An 18,326-nucleotide genomic window follows, 5' to 3' on the forward strand; every position below is an offset into this window, starting at 1 on the left:
TAGCCGCACTCGCGCGAGCGAATCACAGCGGGAGAGCGATCGCGTTTCATGACGCGCGCTGACGTAACTTCTTTCCCCCATGCCATCCCTCCCTGTCTAGCTTCCAGTGCGCTCGTCGGCACGAGAAAAGAGAGAAAGCGCTCGGAGCGTGCGCCAAAACCCCGTAACTCCGCTGATTCTTGACGGATTCGAGAAATTTTTGCGGCAATCGATTCAGGAGGCAGTAAACTCCGATACTGAGGTCATTACATCATTACTTGGAAAAGTGGTTCATGACCCCTTTAACAGTACTTAGCATTGGAGCTGTAATGAAGTTCAGTTTTCACTTTCTTTCAAAAAAGAAACTACCAGTCGTGGAATTTCTAGCTTATTCGCTCAGTTCCCATGGACTATTCCATTTTGTGTGGTTTCAACAGGAAATACTAGTTACTTATGCATGGAGAAAAGAAAATGAAATTGCATCGCTATCAAGCTGGGATTTGTGGCATCCAAGTACCGTGGTAACAACATAACAGAACAGAGGAGGGCGATCACTAAGGTTATTATTGATGTATGAATGCATTGTTCTTTTTGCATGAAAAGATGTACATTGTCAAAACTGCTTGTGTCACATTTTCACATTGACCAGTACAAAAGTTAACAAGTGCTTACTGCAAAAGGAATGCCAACAGGATCTGCAGAGCAGCTGCAATTTTCACGAACTCATGAAAGTTCGCCATCTTGAATGGTTAAGATGTGGTGGTTGAACTTGCATGAAGCGACATGGGCACCAACACCACACAAGCTTCTCCGTGACTTTTTTCTAGCTGAGCATGTCCCGATTGAATATTTCTTTACGGAACTGACGAAACATGTATACATATCATAATGTGGCCAGTTAGGTTATCGCTAGCCTGTAGGTTGCAGTCGAAGCCCCTTTTATTTGTTAATTATTTCCCCAGCATATCTGATATTAAGTGGCTTCTTTGTTGTGCACCTGGGTTATTATACAATTACTGTGCTCTATAGCTTGTCTGTATTAAAAGTTGTGTCAAATATAGTAACCCTGATTTCCATTGATGCCACTGAACAATGCATAATCTGGATAAGACCAGCCAGTGATTAAAAATATGTTGATTGACAAGGGTCAAATTATACAGTTTGATGTTTTGCTGGTTGTGCCAGCAAAATTCAGATTTTGCAACTATCACAGCGCTGTTGCGATATTCGCAAAATCTAGTGGGCAGGTTCGCATATTTGCATTCTAGTGGGTAGGTTAAATGCGTTCATTAATCCATTAGCTGTCAGTAAAAAAAAATTCTTACTTTCGAAAAATGATTTTTCGTCACATTAATATTAGTGTCACCACCAAAATAAAATCAAAACAGTTCTTGTAAATGAAATCCCAAATTGCCTCTAGATAAAAGAAAAGAGGACACAGTGCCATCGGGGGCACGATAGCAGACAGTTATTGCCACATTTTGTAATTTAATAGACACCTTGCAGTCGTGTACTTGCAGAACGTTCGCACGGCAATTAACAAGTGTTTCCTAATCAACATGCATACCCTACCACCGTGTGCATAGGAACAGCTTAGGCAAAAAGTATTGCAGGATGGAACATGGAAAGCATCTGCATCATCCGTAGACTATCCTAATAAAAAAAATCCTTACGTCTCTAATGATGCAGAATGGCACAAAAGTGTATAGCAGTGCACAGTCGCAAACCACAGCATCTGAGGAACTGTTAACAATGAAATCAGTTTGTAACCACACCTGATGAAGCAGCAGTACTCTACAAGTCACAAGCTTGGATATTGACTTGTGAAGAACATTCCAGCTGCATTCTCTGAACTGTGCTTCAAATATTAGGGATAGCATGCAATGTAAAACTAGCTGGATGTGACCATGTGTAGATACATTTGCGATATTTCAAATCTCCTCGCGCTCTCACTGTCTCTTGAAGCTCTGGCAGCTGCTCTAGCTGTCAAAAGTATCTTCTACAAAGGTTCTTCAGCCTCTGTACAAGCTGCATAGAAGATGATACTGAAGTAATTAGCTGGCGATCACTGTACAAATTAGTTCGATAACATTGTCGGCGTTGGATGTGCAACTTCTACATCTGTGGTCACTGCTGCAGTCCGAGGACAACTGTCGTAGGTAGCGCCTAAGCTCACTGCAATGTTTCCCTTCCCTTTGACGAGGCCGCTGATTACGTCCGTGACGAGAGTCGCTAGTCGTGCGAATGTAGGTCGTCGATTCGCATCGTCTTGCCAGCACTGAGCATGATGTTGTAACTGAAAATAAGATGTGAAAATAATCGAGTATAAAGAATAATTTGCAATCAGACTTTGCTGTTATTTCAGCAGATATGAGTACACATACTGAAAAGATCGGCCTGCACAAAAAATATTTTTATTTAACCTTTAAATTTCACACTTAATAGGAGTGGGTGCTATTCTACTGATTGGCACTAAATAGCCGTCCTGTCGCACATCTTTTTGCAGAATGGTCTCCCCACGCAAGCTCTTGGGCAGTAACCTATGACTAGTTGCATGTTATTGTGAACTTGTCACTTTTTCAGGTAACCTTTAGCTCTAGATCATCAATATTCAGCTCAAGGAACTTGTAAGTGAAACACTGTTACCTTTTACATGTTAATGGAAAGGTTACACCACTGGAGTTACCTTTTTTTATTGCTATAAGGCTTTGTGTGCATAGATGTATTAGATGTGTGCTGTAAGCCTGTGTTGTGTATGAATTGAAGCAGTGTTTTGTGGAATCTGATATTATGTACCCAGCAGTCATGGAGAACGCATAAAGTCATGACTAACAAATACTGACATTTTAGTGGTGAAAAAAAGGTGAAAAGAAAAACGCTGATGGATAACATTGATACATATGTACATTATCTCTGTAAAGTAGTGATATCTTCCCAAAATGAGTACAAATCGTCATAAAAGATGCTGTTTTTTGTATTTTAGTTATGTCCTTAAGGTAACAGGACAATGCTAATAATGTTACTTTTTTTTGCAGTAACTGTAAGAGGTTATTTTTTTAAACTTTTAACTATAACATAGTTACTTTTCTTTGATAACATTCACCATGGGTTCCAGTAGATACTTTCGCTCTGAAGCCATTTCTGAGTGGCTGACCACATTCCAGGGGCATAGCCAGAAATTTTTTTCGGGGGGGGGGGGTTCAACCATACATTATGTATGTTTGTGCGTGCGTTTGTATGTGTGCGTGTATAAATACCCAAGCAAAATTGAAAAATTTTTTTTTTGGGGGGGGGGTTGAACCCCCCCCCCCCCCCCCCCCCTTGACTACGCCCCTGCCACATTCACATCATACCAAGACCAATGGTTCCTGGCACTGTTCAGAATCAATGTGGTGAAGGATGCTGCAAGTGAGGCTTATAGGGCTGATGGCCCTAACATCCTGCAGCATGTTTCTGTACAAAAGATGCTATCTCTTTGGGGTAAATTGTTAGAATAAAGCTTATTGTTATCATTATTCCAGGAGTGTGGTTCGCTGGGCTAGTTCGTCACACGTTTGTAAATGGGAAAAACAGCACGAAAGGAGACGTAACACAAGTGAAGGAACACACAGGACAAGCGCTGTCTTGTATGTTCCTTTGCTTGTGCTACGTCTCCTTGTGCTCTCTTTTTTCAGTTTGTGATATCTCTCGAGTTTCAGCCACTTTTGGGTTGCAGAGGTTCATCAGATTTTATAGGCTGTCTTTTGTTCCTTTCGAATGGGGTGTAGCCCTTTTTGTACAGAACCGCTTAATTATCGCATACTACTGAGTCGTATGAAGAGGAACTGTTTCGCTTTTGCAAAAAATATTTTCCTAATAGAGCACAGCTTAATGCATTTCTTTAGTGAACAGAAAGCTTATTGAAACTAAAACATGCAAACAATGCTGGGCATGTATATCTGAATGCCCAGCATACATGTGCACACATGTAGATCGAGATGAAATATTGAAAGTATACAGGAAGTATTACACAAATGAAATAGTATACAGGAGGACTTACAGCTCATTTGGACAGAAACTAGGCTGCTCCAACCGGCGTCCTTGTTTGAGATATTTCACTATATCCCAGTTGTCTACGTCGGCATACGGCATTTCACCGCGCGTCAGAAGTTCCCACAACAGCACACCGTTTGACCACTGCATGAATCATGAATTTGTAAAGCATTCACAAAGCATCAACGTCAATAAATGCACAGTGGACCTATATGTTGAAAGATCTGATTTTGTTTTGTAGTGACAAGATTTCTACAGTTAACTCTTCACGTAGGAAGCGACAAACTCCGTATTACAATCAAGAATCAGTGACTGATGATTACTACATTATCTGTGTGCTGTCTTTATTCTTGCACAGTGTCGCATAGTAGGCTATCATATATGTTGGCTATATTTCTGTCGCACACAAAGAAAAAAGAATACACTGCGTGAAACTGAAAATACGTATTTTTTTTGTAAGTTCGCATTTTGCTCATGCTCATCGTGTCTCAAAACACGTCAGCCAAACACTTAGCAGAGACGATGGCGCTTCCGTGCCGTGTGCCGCCATCAAAGATGCCGATCGCTGTGAAGCCAATGCCTAGAGCCACGCCCGCTCATTTCGCCATGGTCTGTGCACATGGGTATTTTGCTCAAAGCACAGCTGACAGCGCTGCAATACGGTAGCACATGAACTTAGCCGCCTGGTTTTATTTCGTACTTCATGGGCTTTCTTTAAATGCCAGAAATGATCACCACGCAGCATATAAATTTCAACAAAAGTTGTTTTGGAATGCGCTCTACAAAGTGATGAAACGCAACCTTTTAGGGCACTTGGCCCTAAAATGAATATTAAAAATTTTGCATAATCGATCAGCTAATTGAGTGCAATATAAAAATACCCTAAGGAGCGCCACATGGCCGTAAACCATATGTCGTTGGTTTCGTTCAGTTGCGTCTAACCGCTTCTTTTTTAATCATTGGTTCCTGTTATGTGAAACACCCTGCGCGCACACGCACACACACGCACACACACACACACACACACACACACACACACACTGTAAGCCAATCTTGAGCTTGGTGTCAAAAATTATCTACTCTGCGTAAAGCGTAATGGATAGACAACCGTGGACAGCGTAAAAAGCCTAGCCTTTTTGAGATAATGTGCTGGGACTTGCACCATGTCTGCTTACCACACGGGCATATGTAATCAACCGAAGTGCCCTTTAAAATATGCAGCGACTAACCTTGCACCTTTCATTCAATTAGTCATTCACACTCGAATAAGCCAAACTGAAATTTCTCCAGCTTCAATATCGTCGAGAACGCTCGCTTACCACGTCCGTCTTGTGGTTGTACAAGCTTTTCTCCAAGCTCTCTGGTGCCATTCATCTCACAGGAAGCTTTTTCTTTTTGTTATCTTCACTGTAGTAGTCCCTCTCGTAGATGTCTCGAGAAAGTCCAAAGTCAGCTACTCGCACAATTAAATCTTCACTCAACCTGAAATGGACATTTCGCTTATTATGCCGGCACACCGCTCGAGGCCTGCGAGAAACAACTAAAACGAGAAGTGCTACTCACATGCAATTGCGCGCTGCGAGATCTCTGTGCACAAACTTTAGCTTGGCCAAATACGCCATACCTTCTGCCACATGGATGCCAAACCTTATCAAGTCTTTCACAGATGGATTCTGAAGTTAAAACAACAAAAATAAATATTCAAGCGCAGGTTATGGTGCATAGACTGTGCAGTACTCGTGGATTGAGACGTGAAAATTGAGGGCTAAGTATGCACATACTTTCATTTCCAGGGTCATCAGCTTGTGTCATATCGGCGTAATTTTGACTCGAACGCTTACATCAGAGCGAACGTTACCTTTATTGGCCAGATTCGTAGCGATATGATGGCGTTATCATGAGCAATCGCTCATGGCAGTCATTATATTAAAAAAAAAATTGATGGCGCATTTGAATGCGTGAGGGCTGTACTGACAACAGTGGCCTTGACATTGTCAGCTGTCGTACATAATTTTAAATGGAAGAGTGCTATGCTGTTATGTAAACGGTTATGAGACAGTTGCTTCGGCATTCGCTAAGTTGGGTGTCTCGAACATTACAGCTTTTCTAGTGATAATGTGTCGTATAGCTTCCAAAAACCTTACACTTTATTACAATCAGAAATGCTTACGTTTCTTGCATCCCGTATGTAGGAAAGCAGGTCACCATGTATGGCGTAATGACCATAACGCCACCACTTGATTCATCGACACAGAGGCCGATGAGGGGGAGAATGTTGACGTGGTGGAAATCCTTCATAATCAATGCTTCTCTCAGGAATTCCCGGGCATCAGCATCTCCTCCTATAGTGTCTGAAAGTGGAGCCACATTAATGCAGTAGAGACAAGTTAATAACTTACGTATACAATTTTATTCATCAAGACAATGCTCTCAGCCATGCCTACTGACACTACCAAGGTCTCAGGTATCCAAGCTCAATATAATGAAGTGAGTTCAGTTTTTTTGGAAACGCCAATGTGCTTCACTTTGCACCAGTAGCGAGACTGAGTTGACTCTATGGACGTGCTGCGAGCGTAGGTATTGTGTTGCGAGCACAGCACGTCGCAGTGCTGTATATTCTGTAATACTTCATCTAATGAAATATTGGGCTGGCTGCCATGGATTGCCAGTGCCTATGCAGGCAGCTGAGTGCATTACTAACACGAGATCAGCTCTTCCAGTGTCCACTCTCCTGTGTCAGCGCGGCTCTCTGCCATCACAGCCCTTCATGTTATATATGTTTAACATAAGTTTTAGCTAAGTAATAACTGAAGTGTAATTGTTTATTTTATGCAGTGGGAGCTAGTCAAGCTGCTTCAGTGCAGCTTTACTCCCAGCATCCTTCATGTACTACACATGAAATTAAAGATTCAATTCAATTCGCTTTCTTCATCAGCTGTGAATATGCCACCAGCACATGCACATGCAGTCTCGAACCCTCCACGTCAATTTCTGTATCAGTCAAAAGGTTTTCCTGCGACTTATTTGGCTAGGGAGCAGCAGCAGTCACTGTCAGGAAAACCCGAGGAGGTCTGGAAAGAAAATTTTGCTTTAACTTTTTTTTTGTGCTTACTGTTTTGTTGAGTTTTTACTGCCACTGTAAAAGCTTCGTTCTTGCCGCCCAGGTCCAAAATGCCTCTGTAGACGCACCCAAAATGGCCTTGTGATCAGAAAAAAGAAACAGTCGTACGAGCAGTTTAGAAAAAAAAAAGGCAACACGGTAAAGTATTTTCCACCTGAAACAATGTCTTGTGAACATTTTCTACCAAACTTATGTAGGTATTCTTGAGTACCGCGTAAAGAACACAGGACCAATCCCACGACACGTCGTTATGTCATTTAACGCAAACCAAATAGCCTGTGTAACTCTGGCAGTGGTTGAGGGAGTTAAACTACCGTTGTTTACCCATAGTTAAGCTTTTCGTATAACAAAAAAGCAATAAGCGGCATCAACTTAGGATTATGTAAGAAGGAACGAACAGCCGAAACGTAATAAAGTGATATAGAACACCACAGACACATGTATGCTGATATAAGAATGACCATTAGGCTCATCGTTTTAGCTGACTAGCATGCGTAAATTTTCACTTACATGTGGTGTAGTCTTTATCAACGTGCGTGTAAGAGCGTGTGCACGCATGCATGTGCGTGTAATGGAAGGGGGCGAATGCGGATGGGAGTTTATCGGCCTGCATGTTCTCTTAAAAGTAGAGAAGCGGCTGTTTTATTACGATCTCGTTCCCACAAGTATTACAGGAATATATCACAAGGTGGCCCGACATACATACACACACGAATATATATATATATATATATATATATATATATATATATATATATATATATATATATCAATTGTGGGGACTCAGCTGGACTGTGGTCTGTGCCTTGGGTGTGGTCGCTTTGTCGTGTCTCGGGGTCTAATAAAGGTCGCATTAACTGCTGCGTCAGAATATACAAACACACACACATGCACTATATATATATATATATATATAGCATGTGTGTACGTGTATATATGCTGACGCAGCAGTTAATGTGACCTTTATTAGCCCCCGAAGACACTACGAAGCGACCACACCCAAGGCACAGATCACAGTCCAGCCGAGTCCCCACAATTGATGATGAACATGTATGAAGAACGATGATGTGCCTAATGAACGCACACAAGATATATATATATATATATATATATATATATATATATATATATATATATATTCTTTGTTAGACACAACCTAACGAAGCGAACAGACACTAAACAATTCACAAATGTTCGACATACGACGCAGAAACGTTATTCTAAGCAGTAGAACAAGAAAACACAAGTACCAACGTGCAAAATCGGTGGCTGGCCGATTGTGCTTTTAATGAATCACGCCTTTGTTTCTACACTATTGTCCATCAGCGTAGTCTAAATTATATTTTCCTCCAGCCTACATTTCAGTTGCTTCTCAGGATGGTAACTAAAACGCACCACCAAAATGAGAAGGATGGCTTGAGGTTTCAAAAGTGAACTGGTTTCTCAGAAACTTCCTCAATGCGGCAATAATTTTTCATGTTTACCGTTAGGATAATGAAGACGATATCTTGCTGCAATTAGATAACGTTATTCATCACTTTTGGCGTTATATACCTTGACCGATGACTGCGCCAATGATAATGTTCTTCCTCATGATGTACAACTTTTCAGCCTCCAACTTTGCTTTGGTGTCTTGGTCGAGCAGGGAAACAGAACTCAACAGGGTCTCTTGCGTACTGCTCTCTTTGCATGACACATAATCTGCAGGATAAGACGGTAAAATGTTGGCAACACTCGTCATAGGTGTTTCGTAGCACCAGATGCACACATGCGCTCACTTGATCGCTAAACCAAATAATATTCTTCGTAATGTTGCTTTATATTACCAGATGTGTCAGCTGCGGAGATGCACTTTTCGCAGACAAGCATGCTGTGTCTGTAGAATACAGAGCGAGATTTTTCCGGCACATAGACGAGGGCGCCCGGTGTTGCAGCCATAGGCGGGGAGTACGGAGGGGCTGGGGGGCTTGCCCCCCCCCCCCCCCCCCCCCCGGACTGCCTCCTTGGGGGGCGGGGGCAGAGCCCCCCCCCTGGCGCCGGCCCAGGGTATTTTTTAAGAGCTTGGCTTAGGTCGCCGGATCGTCCTGTCTGGCAGCTATTTCACAGGAGGCTGTTTATGCCCGCTTCTCTTTCATTTCAGCCATTTAAAGTTCGGCACATGGGCCAGTGACAAGTCAAACGTTCAATGGAAAAATGCCCCTCAAACGGATTTTTACGTGCAGAATATGTCGTTCTGATGAACAACTGAAGCGACGACTTAAGCTATGGCAAATTAAAAAATTCACCGGCGATTACGATACTGCCTAATTCGCTGAGCGCAGCCTCGTGTTCGGGCAACGCCAGCCGTGTTTGAAGTTTTGACTATCCGCAGTTGTAGCAATGTAACATTCGTTACATATATTGCCACAGAAACTGCCAGCGCTCGAGTGCTACGCACACCATATACTCTGTACATTGCAGCTGTCGCGAACTAAGTGAAACGCCCACAGCCCCGTTACGACAAGCGAAGCCAGCCGCAGTGCACGTGCCAGCCCTGCATGCGCATGAGCTCTGACCGAAGGGCCAGCGCGCGCGACAGAGGAAGAAAGCGAGGTTAGAGGCCAGTATCTCGTGATATCTCGTGATATCGTGATATCGACAGACTCCGCGTTCGCTCTCTTTCGTCTTCGTTCGCGCTATCGGTTACGCCGCCGACGCCAACGGCGATGCCGCTCAACGCAGGAACGGACGCCTAAGAGCTGCGCTCTAATTGTCTTGAACCCCGTAGTGAATGGTCTTGAGAACACAAAAATGATACTGAGAATACAAAGCAATCCCGACACAGTCAGTCAGTGAACGCTTTCGCACAAACTTGCTCGCCAATAAAAAATGGGCAATTTCTTGGCTGCCTACAAATTGTACCCTTCGACATGCCTCCCTATAAAAGTGCTGAGAAAAGTCATTGTATGCAGTGTTGATTTATCAGTAAAGGGTTTACTAAAGTCGGCCACCAATGAGCAACTCCATACTCGTCCAGATACATAACCGCAGCTTCGCACAAGGTGTAGTGATAGCAAATGGCAGGGGCGTAGCCAGAAATTTTTTTCGGGGGGGGGGGGGGGGGGGGGTTCAACCATACTTTATGCATGTTCGTGCGTGCGTTTGTATGTGTGCGTGTATATATACGCAAGCAAAATTGAAAAATTTCGGGGGGGGGGGTTTGAACCCCCACCCTTGGCTACCCGCCCCGGGCAAATGGTATTTGCTACCATCTCAGAATTACTTTCGGCCATCTTGAATTGAGCTCACTGGCATCCCGTGAAAGCTTCCCGTGATAGCGTTAGCCTACTCTCTCCTGTGTGGCGCATGTTTTAACAAAGTAAAGCCTAACCCCACGCATTGCGTGAATCGATTTTACGCGACGCAATCAACGAATCAACGAAAAAGGTCGCCTACGCGACCTTTTTCGCTTCGAGCCAAGAGTTACGAGGTGGATCGATGTCTTTGTGTAAATTGAAAAATAAATCTAGGCTCTTCCACTTACAGATCTTCATAATGATATCGCGGGTACCTAAGAGACTAAAGTTACATTAAATTCTTTAATTTGGAAGCTGGACTCCTCTCTCTCTTTATATATATAGGAAGAGTGAGAGAGAAATGTGGAAGAGCAAGTCGGGCCCCCTCCCCCTCCGGTAAAATGAAAACTCTCCGCCTATGTTAATACAAAAGGGATAACTGCGCTACCTGACACACACGAAACAACCATAGACACACACTGCGCCTGTGTGTGTCTATGGTTGTTTCGTGTGTGTCAGGTAGCGCAGTTATCCCTTTTGTATTAAGATGCACCAACTCGCCCACCAACAAGTTCTTCTAATCTCCGCCTATGGTTGCAGCCGACTCGATTCGTTGCGCGGGACACTCCGCGCTCGCCGCCTACGCGAGACTCGCGAGTCGCGACACCGATGACCGCGCTCTTCGCTGGTTCAACGTCAACTGCCGAAGCAGCCAAATTCTTTTCCGCCTTAGGTGCACTCCTCCAACACGTGCCTTTTGATTCAGGTGTGGGAGAGCACCAGAGGCGCCAGGGGCGTAGCCAGAAATTTTCTTCGGGGGGGGGGGGGGGGGGTTCTACCATACTTCATGTATGTTCGTGCATGCATTTGTATGTGTGCGTGTATATATACGCAAGCAAAATTGCAAGTTTTCGGGGTGGAGGGGGGGGGGTTGAACAACCCCGCCCCTCTTGGCTACGCTCCTGGAGGCGCCGTTCTCACAAAGCCAGCCGTGTAAAGTGTCTCTGCCGACACTACGGCGTCCCTCCCTCGGCGAAGGGGCGCACGCGCGAGAATTCCAGACGTTTGTGACAATCAGGAGGTATTGCTTTCGATAAGTATGAAGTACTTCTTACACCGGAATGTTACTATTGTGCCCTAAAAATGGTTGTCGATATCCAAGAAGCATAATCACTGTTCCCGTAAGGTGACACTATCTCGCAGAATGTCCTTTACCTGAATGCACCTCCGGGTAGTTTAGCTCCCCCTTCGCACGTTCTGTCAGCCCGTGCTCTAGTCTTCCTTTGGCGCCTGTGGAAGGTCAAGATACCACTGGCATCTGCAGACTTGCCTCTCCTGCGTCGCCTATAGAAGAAGAGCCCCACACCGACGAGTAGGACCACGAGAACAGTGACCACAAGGCCTGCAGCTACGCCCCCTCCGATGCCAGCCTGCTCGGGCTCGATGTCCATGGTTTCCACAGTAGAGGACTGGCCAGCACGCATCATGAAAGAGAGAGAGAGAAATTCAGGAGCCCTTGCCCTATCGGGAAACTGGGGGCAAACGAAGCTCTGCGTCTGCGTGCCTGATGTACTGCCTTTATTAAATTTTTCTTTCTCTTTTCTTTCTTTTTTTCGCATTGCGCAATGTTCCCTCAAAACTGTTTGCTTGTTCCATACCAGGTATTGGACCTTCATTCACGTGCTTAGCAGCGTTACACTTCAGTTGATACATGTGTTGAGGTGTTTATTAGACGGCAGTCGGCGACGATGCTCAATGGCGACAGTCAAGCAAGAACACGAGCTCAGAGCGCGAGCGGGAAGAGCCCAAGAGGACGACCCACTAGAAGGCTATAGAGAGCGCAACCCCTTACTCAACTCAAAGGCTTCGCTACAATTTCCCCGGGTACGAAAAGGGAGCCGTCCGGCGACCTAACAGCTCGTCACTATGAGTGGGTCATAGTAGGCCTTGAGGCGCTCCACGTTGACTATGTCGCGCCCTCGACGGCGCATGTCCGAAGATGGTTCGATGGGTTCGATCACGTAGTTGACCGGGGATGTGCGCTCGACGATCCGATAGGGGCCTTCGTATTTCGGCAGTAGTTTGAAGAGAGGCCAGTTGCAGTGGTAGGGACCGAGAGCCATACGAGTGCTCCAGGGAGGAACGTGACTCAGAAGTGGTGGTGCCACCGCGAATGCTCTTCTGCCGCTCTTGTTCCTGCGTTGTAAAAGTCTTGGCAAGCTCGCGGACACTCTTCCGCAAGCCTGGCTGTGTCAGAAATCGGCGCACACTCAGTTGAATCCGGCTTGTATGGGAGTATCGTGTCGATGGTGTGCGACGGGTGCCTTCCGTACATAAGAAGAAGGGTGAAAACCCAGTTGTGCTTTGAGGGGCGGTATTATAGGCGTAGGTGACGAGGGCAGAATGACATTCCCAATTTGTGTGATCGGCGGCGACGTACATTGAGAGCATGTCGCCGAGCGTGCGGTTAAAGCGTTCGGTTAGGCCATTCGTCTGCGGGTGGTAAGCAGTAGTTTTGCGGTGAACAGCATGGCACTCTTTGAGAATGGCTTCGACGACTTCCGACAAGAAGACACGGCCTCGATCGCTGAGAAGCTCCTGGGGTGGACCGTGACGCAGCATGAATCGGTGTAGCAGGAAGGAGGCAACGTCGCGCGCTGTAGCCGCTGGGAGGGCGGCGGTTTCGGCGTATCGCGTTAGATGGTCAACAGCGACGATTGCCCAGCGGTTACCAGCCGATGTCAGAGGAAGTGGTCCGTACAAGTCGATGCCCACGCGCCCGAACGGACGGTTAGGGCAAGGTAATGGTTGTAGACCAGCGGGTGACACGTGCGTTGAAGGTTTTCGGCGTTGGCAATCGAGGCAGGAGCGAACGAACTTCTGCACGTAGCGGTACATCCCTCGCCAGAAGTATCGTTGTCGAATGCGGTGGTAAGTTTTGGATACCCCAGAGTGCGCGCATTGTGGATCAGAGTGGAAGGACTCGCATATTTCAGAACGCAGACTGCGGGGTATCACAAGTAGCCACTGGCGGCCATCGGCGTTGTAATTGCGTCGGTGCAGTAGATCGTCACGAATGGCGAAATGGTGGGCTTGACGACGCAACGCGCGAGTGGTTGGTGTTGCCGACGGATCAGTGAGCAAGTCTATCAGCGAGGCGATCCATTTATCCTTGCGCTGTTCGGTAGCGATGGTGTGAACGTCGATGGAAAGAAACAATAATGTTACGTGACGAGCATGGGGTATTGTCGTCAGGCAAGGGCGAGCGCGAGAGGGCGTCGGCGTCAGCATGCTGGCGTCCGTTGCGGTACAGCACGCGGATATCGTAGTCCTGTAGGCGAAGTGCCCAGCGGGCGAGGCGGCCTGAGGGATCCTTCAATGACGACAGCCAGCATAGTGCATGATGGTCGGTGATGACATCAAATGGGCGACCATACAAATAGGGTCGGAACTTCGTAAGGGCCCAGATGATCGCCGCAGGCATTCCTTTTCGGTGACGGTGTAATTGGTCTCGGCTTTAGTAAGCGTACGACTTGCATATGCCACGACATATTCAGGGAACCCCGGTTTGCGCTGCGCAAGGACAGCGCCAAGGCCAACACCGCTGGCGTCTGTGTGTACCTCTGTAGGGGCCGTAGGGTCGTAGTGGCGTAGTATGGGAGGCGACGTCAACAAACGACGGAGCGTTGCGAAAGCGTCGTCGCACTCTGACGACCACGAATGGAGGGGCCCGTTACTTCCGAGGAGCTTCGTCAGCGGCGATATGATAGTCGCGAAGTTTCGAATGAAGCGCCGAAAGTAGGAACACAGTCCTACGAAACTGCGCAGTTCTTTGACGGACGTCGGTTTCGGGAACTCGGTCATGGCCCGAAGCTTGGCTGGATCGGGGAGAATTCCGTCCTTGGACACGACGTAGCCGAGTATTGTGAGCTGCCGTGCTGCAAATCGGCACTTCTTTAGATTCAGTTGCAGACCAGCGTTGCTCAAACGCGTCAACACATGCCGGAGGCGTTGAAGATGCGTGGAGAAGTCTGGAGCAAACACAACGACGTCGTCGAGGTAGCACAAGCACGTGTGCCATTTCAGGTTGCGCAGAATAGTATCCATCATGCGCTCGAAGGTGGCGGGCGCATTACACAGCCCAAACGGCATGACGTTGAATTCGTACAAGCCGTCGGGCGTGACAAAGGCGGTCTTCGGTCGAGCGTCATCAGCCATAGGTACTTGCCAGTACCGTGAGCGCAAATCGATGGATGAAAAGAATTCTGCTCCTTGTAGGCTGTCAATCGCGTCGTCTGTAGCGCCACCGACATCGACGGGATAGACGGGATAGCAAGAACACGAGCTCAGAGCGCGAGCGGGAAGAGCCCAAGAGGACGACCCACTAGAAGGCTATAGAGAGCGCAACCCCTTACTCAACTCAAAGGCTTCGCTACACATGCAACAACGGCGGTCATGCAGTCATATCCAGGCAACAAAGAAATGTGGCAACGTGAAATGACAAGTGCCTTCTTATTCTGGTAAACCATTGCCATCAATGGTGCATATTGATGGAATCTCATTACGTAACAGAGTTTTGTAATAAAAGGCACAGGTCCCACCCTGCTTAGTATTTTGACAACCCAAACAGAACATCTGAAATAAGTGTACTGGGAGCAGGGGCGTAGCTAGATAGGGATACATCGGGCACAAGCCCCTTTCCCCGTAACTGAGGGCTCCAGCCTACGAGGAAGACCGTTCATCCTTCTAGCAATAAAAGTTTCTTTATCTCGCTCTGGCTACTATAGAATACCTGGCATAAACTGATGTGCTGTACAACACGCGCCTGCGTCTACTTACCCGCATTCAAAAAAAAAAAAAAATCGTAGTTATTTTGCTGACTGGGGAGGCTATGCTCTCTGCTCTGCTGTGTTCTGTTCTATGGTCCTAGGTTCAACCTTGCATTTTATGTTTAGATTGCACATGTTGGCAGCTAATAGTAGGCCTCATATGCTTGTCGTTGCTCGGATGTTGCGCGGTGTTTGACCAAATCTTCAGATGCCTCCTCCACTTGGCTTTTGTTCTTAATTCACTCCGCTGTAGCGTGACATTAATATGTTAATAACATATTGAATTTAGCGTTAATTTCGTAAGTATATGCATACCACATCTGGATCTGGTTGGTAGGTAATGTAGCCCGGACTTTCATGGGAGACGGGCAGAAGGCTCAGCCCGTCCAATTGAAATACGACCTCCGCTTTGATTTCACGTTGCATTCCCTGCAGTTCGGCACTGTTATACACGGAGAACTCTGTCAACGATGTGCCTTTACACTCCATCTTGCGGCCATCCTCCTCGACTTGACACGCCTGTCAAAATAGAGAAAATAATGGATGTAGTTAGGTTATGGCTCGAGACCCGTGTCATCAACACAATGCTGATGGGTCGGGCCTGACAACAGATAGCGCGCGTTGTCGGACCGCCGTAATGAGCGATTTGTTCCTATTCAAACGAGAGATGTGACAAAAAAAAGTTTAACAAACAAATTGACCATACAGTATGGCTAGAGTTGCTTGGCAGTGAGGCAAGTAAATCTCCAAGCGTTCTTAATCTCTGAGCACTTAGCTTTTCAGGATTAATCAGACCTTTAAACACATTTTTGTGAAGCTAAATGCACGAAACACTTGCATAAAACAGTGTACTTGTAAGTTAAATTCTATGAGGAGTGCAATTGTTTTCAGAAGACATCATTGGTGCATGCAACAGACATGCGGCGAATTGCGGTCCCACCCGCTCTATCAATAATAAAGCAGCCGATGCATAGAAGTGGGGCCGCAGCTTCGCTTTGCACCTAAGAGATTTTCCCTCAGGGTGCTGCCGCAAGTTTAAAGTCTTTAACCACGACGGGACGTCTCCCAACAATATCTTTGTTCTACATCGCCTCAATTCCTCCCGACCAGATCAGATATCATGAGGGTCTTGCCCCTTGGAACTTATACTATTTAGGCGATAAACACATGGCATGCGGGACTTGTATGGATTATCTGGACATGAAGACATCCTGCAATTTATGCGCAACTTATGCCGAACTAGCAGAATTTCAGTCAAACAAGCCATTAGTTGCTCGAACTGTCTTCTCCTACAGTTATCTCTTTCCGAAAAATGTACAGTAGCTTAATCAAAACTCATTCTGTTACTGCTTCTTATGCTACAGAACAAAGGTAGTTGTTGTCAAATAAAAAAAAAATATGCTATAATCAAGCCAATTTTCGATGTCATGCCTGTTAAGAGACAGGTTAATAATCTTTGTCTCTGTACAATGGAAACGAATGTTATTTGCAAGATGTCGTAGCACGAGTTTATGGAGTCATAGTTAGGATTGTGTAGTATTCACAAAAAAGACAGGAGGACAGGAAGACAGAGGAAATGCCCAAGGCGCGCACATGTCGTGCGCATGTCTTGTATTTCGCCGTTTTTGTGAGCGCTGCACAATCCTAACTACGAATCCACACCGACTCGCTCAGTCTTCTATCCCAAGTCAGTTAGTGGCATCACCTCTCACCTTTTCAATGCTCTTGTTCTTCACTCGAGTCACCATTATTGGATGTGCGACGCTGTTCAGATGGGATCCCCACACCTCCACGATTGTGTTCTCACTGTGAAAAACGCAGTGACGTTTCCTTCACCTGAACTGTCACGGAATTTCTTGCAATACAGATTTCTGGCAATCAGCCATTGGTTGTATTGTCAAAGTTTGTAGCAAAAGTACACCTGCGTATACGTAAATGCAGAGCAAAAGTACACTTACATCTACGTAACTGAGATCCCACTTACGTGGGAACTCTGTTACGATAGACCTGCCTTCTCTATAAAATGAAAACAGAACTCGTGCTCGAATCTATCACTCATGAGAAGTTGGATTGTGTTGTGTTCTCACATCACTTGTTCTGCTGGGTGACATATTGTGCGCCATTTTCCTCTTTTAACGCGACAGCGTTAAAGAGCTCGTTTCGCAGAAATTCCGGTGTCGGCGGCGGCGTCTTTGGTTGTGAGCGAAAAAGCAGTGTTGGCCGTGAGCGAAAATTCGAGGTAGGTGCAAATAAAGCAGGAGCCCGAGGGCGTTTAGGTTTCCACCGGGAAGCGAAGACAGGCTAGCGATTGGGAAGGCGATAGTGTCCGTATATGTGCGCGCGTGTATGTTTGTGTGCGTGTGTGTTTGTGTGCGTGCGTGCGGATATCGCTATCGCGTTTAACTCTTAAGGACAAAGCTTAAGGGTCCCCAGTTTTTCTGTCTTTTCTTTTTGCTATATTATGTTTCATTTGCTAAGCGGGAAAGATTAGCCGGTGTCGCCATAAAGGAGACTACTTTGTTTTTCATCACTTCAACAGAAAATCATCTCTGAAGTGAGAGCTCAGTTTTCACATAATGTAGATTGACCGTTCGGTTCCCAACAACGCTCTTTAGCACGATATACAGTGAAACCTCGGTGATGCAAATCTCACGGGACCACCAAAAATATTCGTATCATCCGAAATTCGTATCACCAGAAAGCATGGAAAATTAGCATGCGACAAAAGAAAGCTGGCGTGCATTTTCATTTATTGTTTTTCAGCGCCGCAGCAACGTCAGGAAGAACCCTAAATGATTGTCAGTTATGTTTTTATATGTCGGCAATCATACCAGCACTCGTAAATATACGGGCGTACTCGCGTATGTAATTGATGAACTAGGTGCGTTGTGACCCGCGACAGCAGTAGCCTCTTGGAAATTTTAGTATGCTTTTTTGCGTGACACCGGAGTACTGCAGCAAAAGTAACGAAATAAGCTCTTTGACGCGAGGGATTAAGACCACAAAATTACAGAACCACGGTCCTGTGTTATGATTTTGTTATAGCAGAGGTGTTGGTGACGTTTTTTGGGAGATTTACGGCCGTGCTCT

At 45.9% G+C, this 18,326-nt stretch overlaps 1 pseudogene; it reads right to left on the reverse strand.

The window, feature by feature from the left end:
- Positions 1 to 1,933: 1,933 nt before the first annotated feature.
- The window catches only part of LOC119397984 (hepatocyte growth factor receptor-like), a 37,394-nt pseudogene continuing 21,001 nt past the window's right edge, over positions 1,934 to 18,326 (reverse strand).

The sequence above is a fragment of the Rhipicephalus sanguineus genome, chromosome 6, assembly GCF_013339695.2.
Source record: "Rhipicephalus sanguineus isolate Rsan-2018 chromosome 6, BIME_Rsan_1.4, whole genome shotgun sequence".
NCBI lineage: Eukaryota > Metazoa > Arthropoda > Arachnida > Ixodida > Ixodidae > Rhipicephalus > Rhipicephalus sanguineus.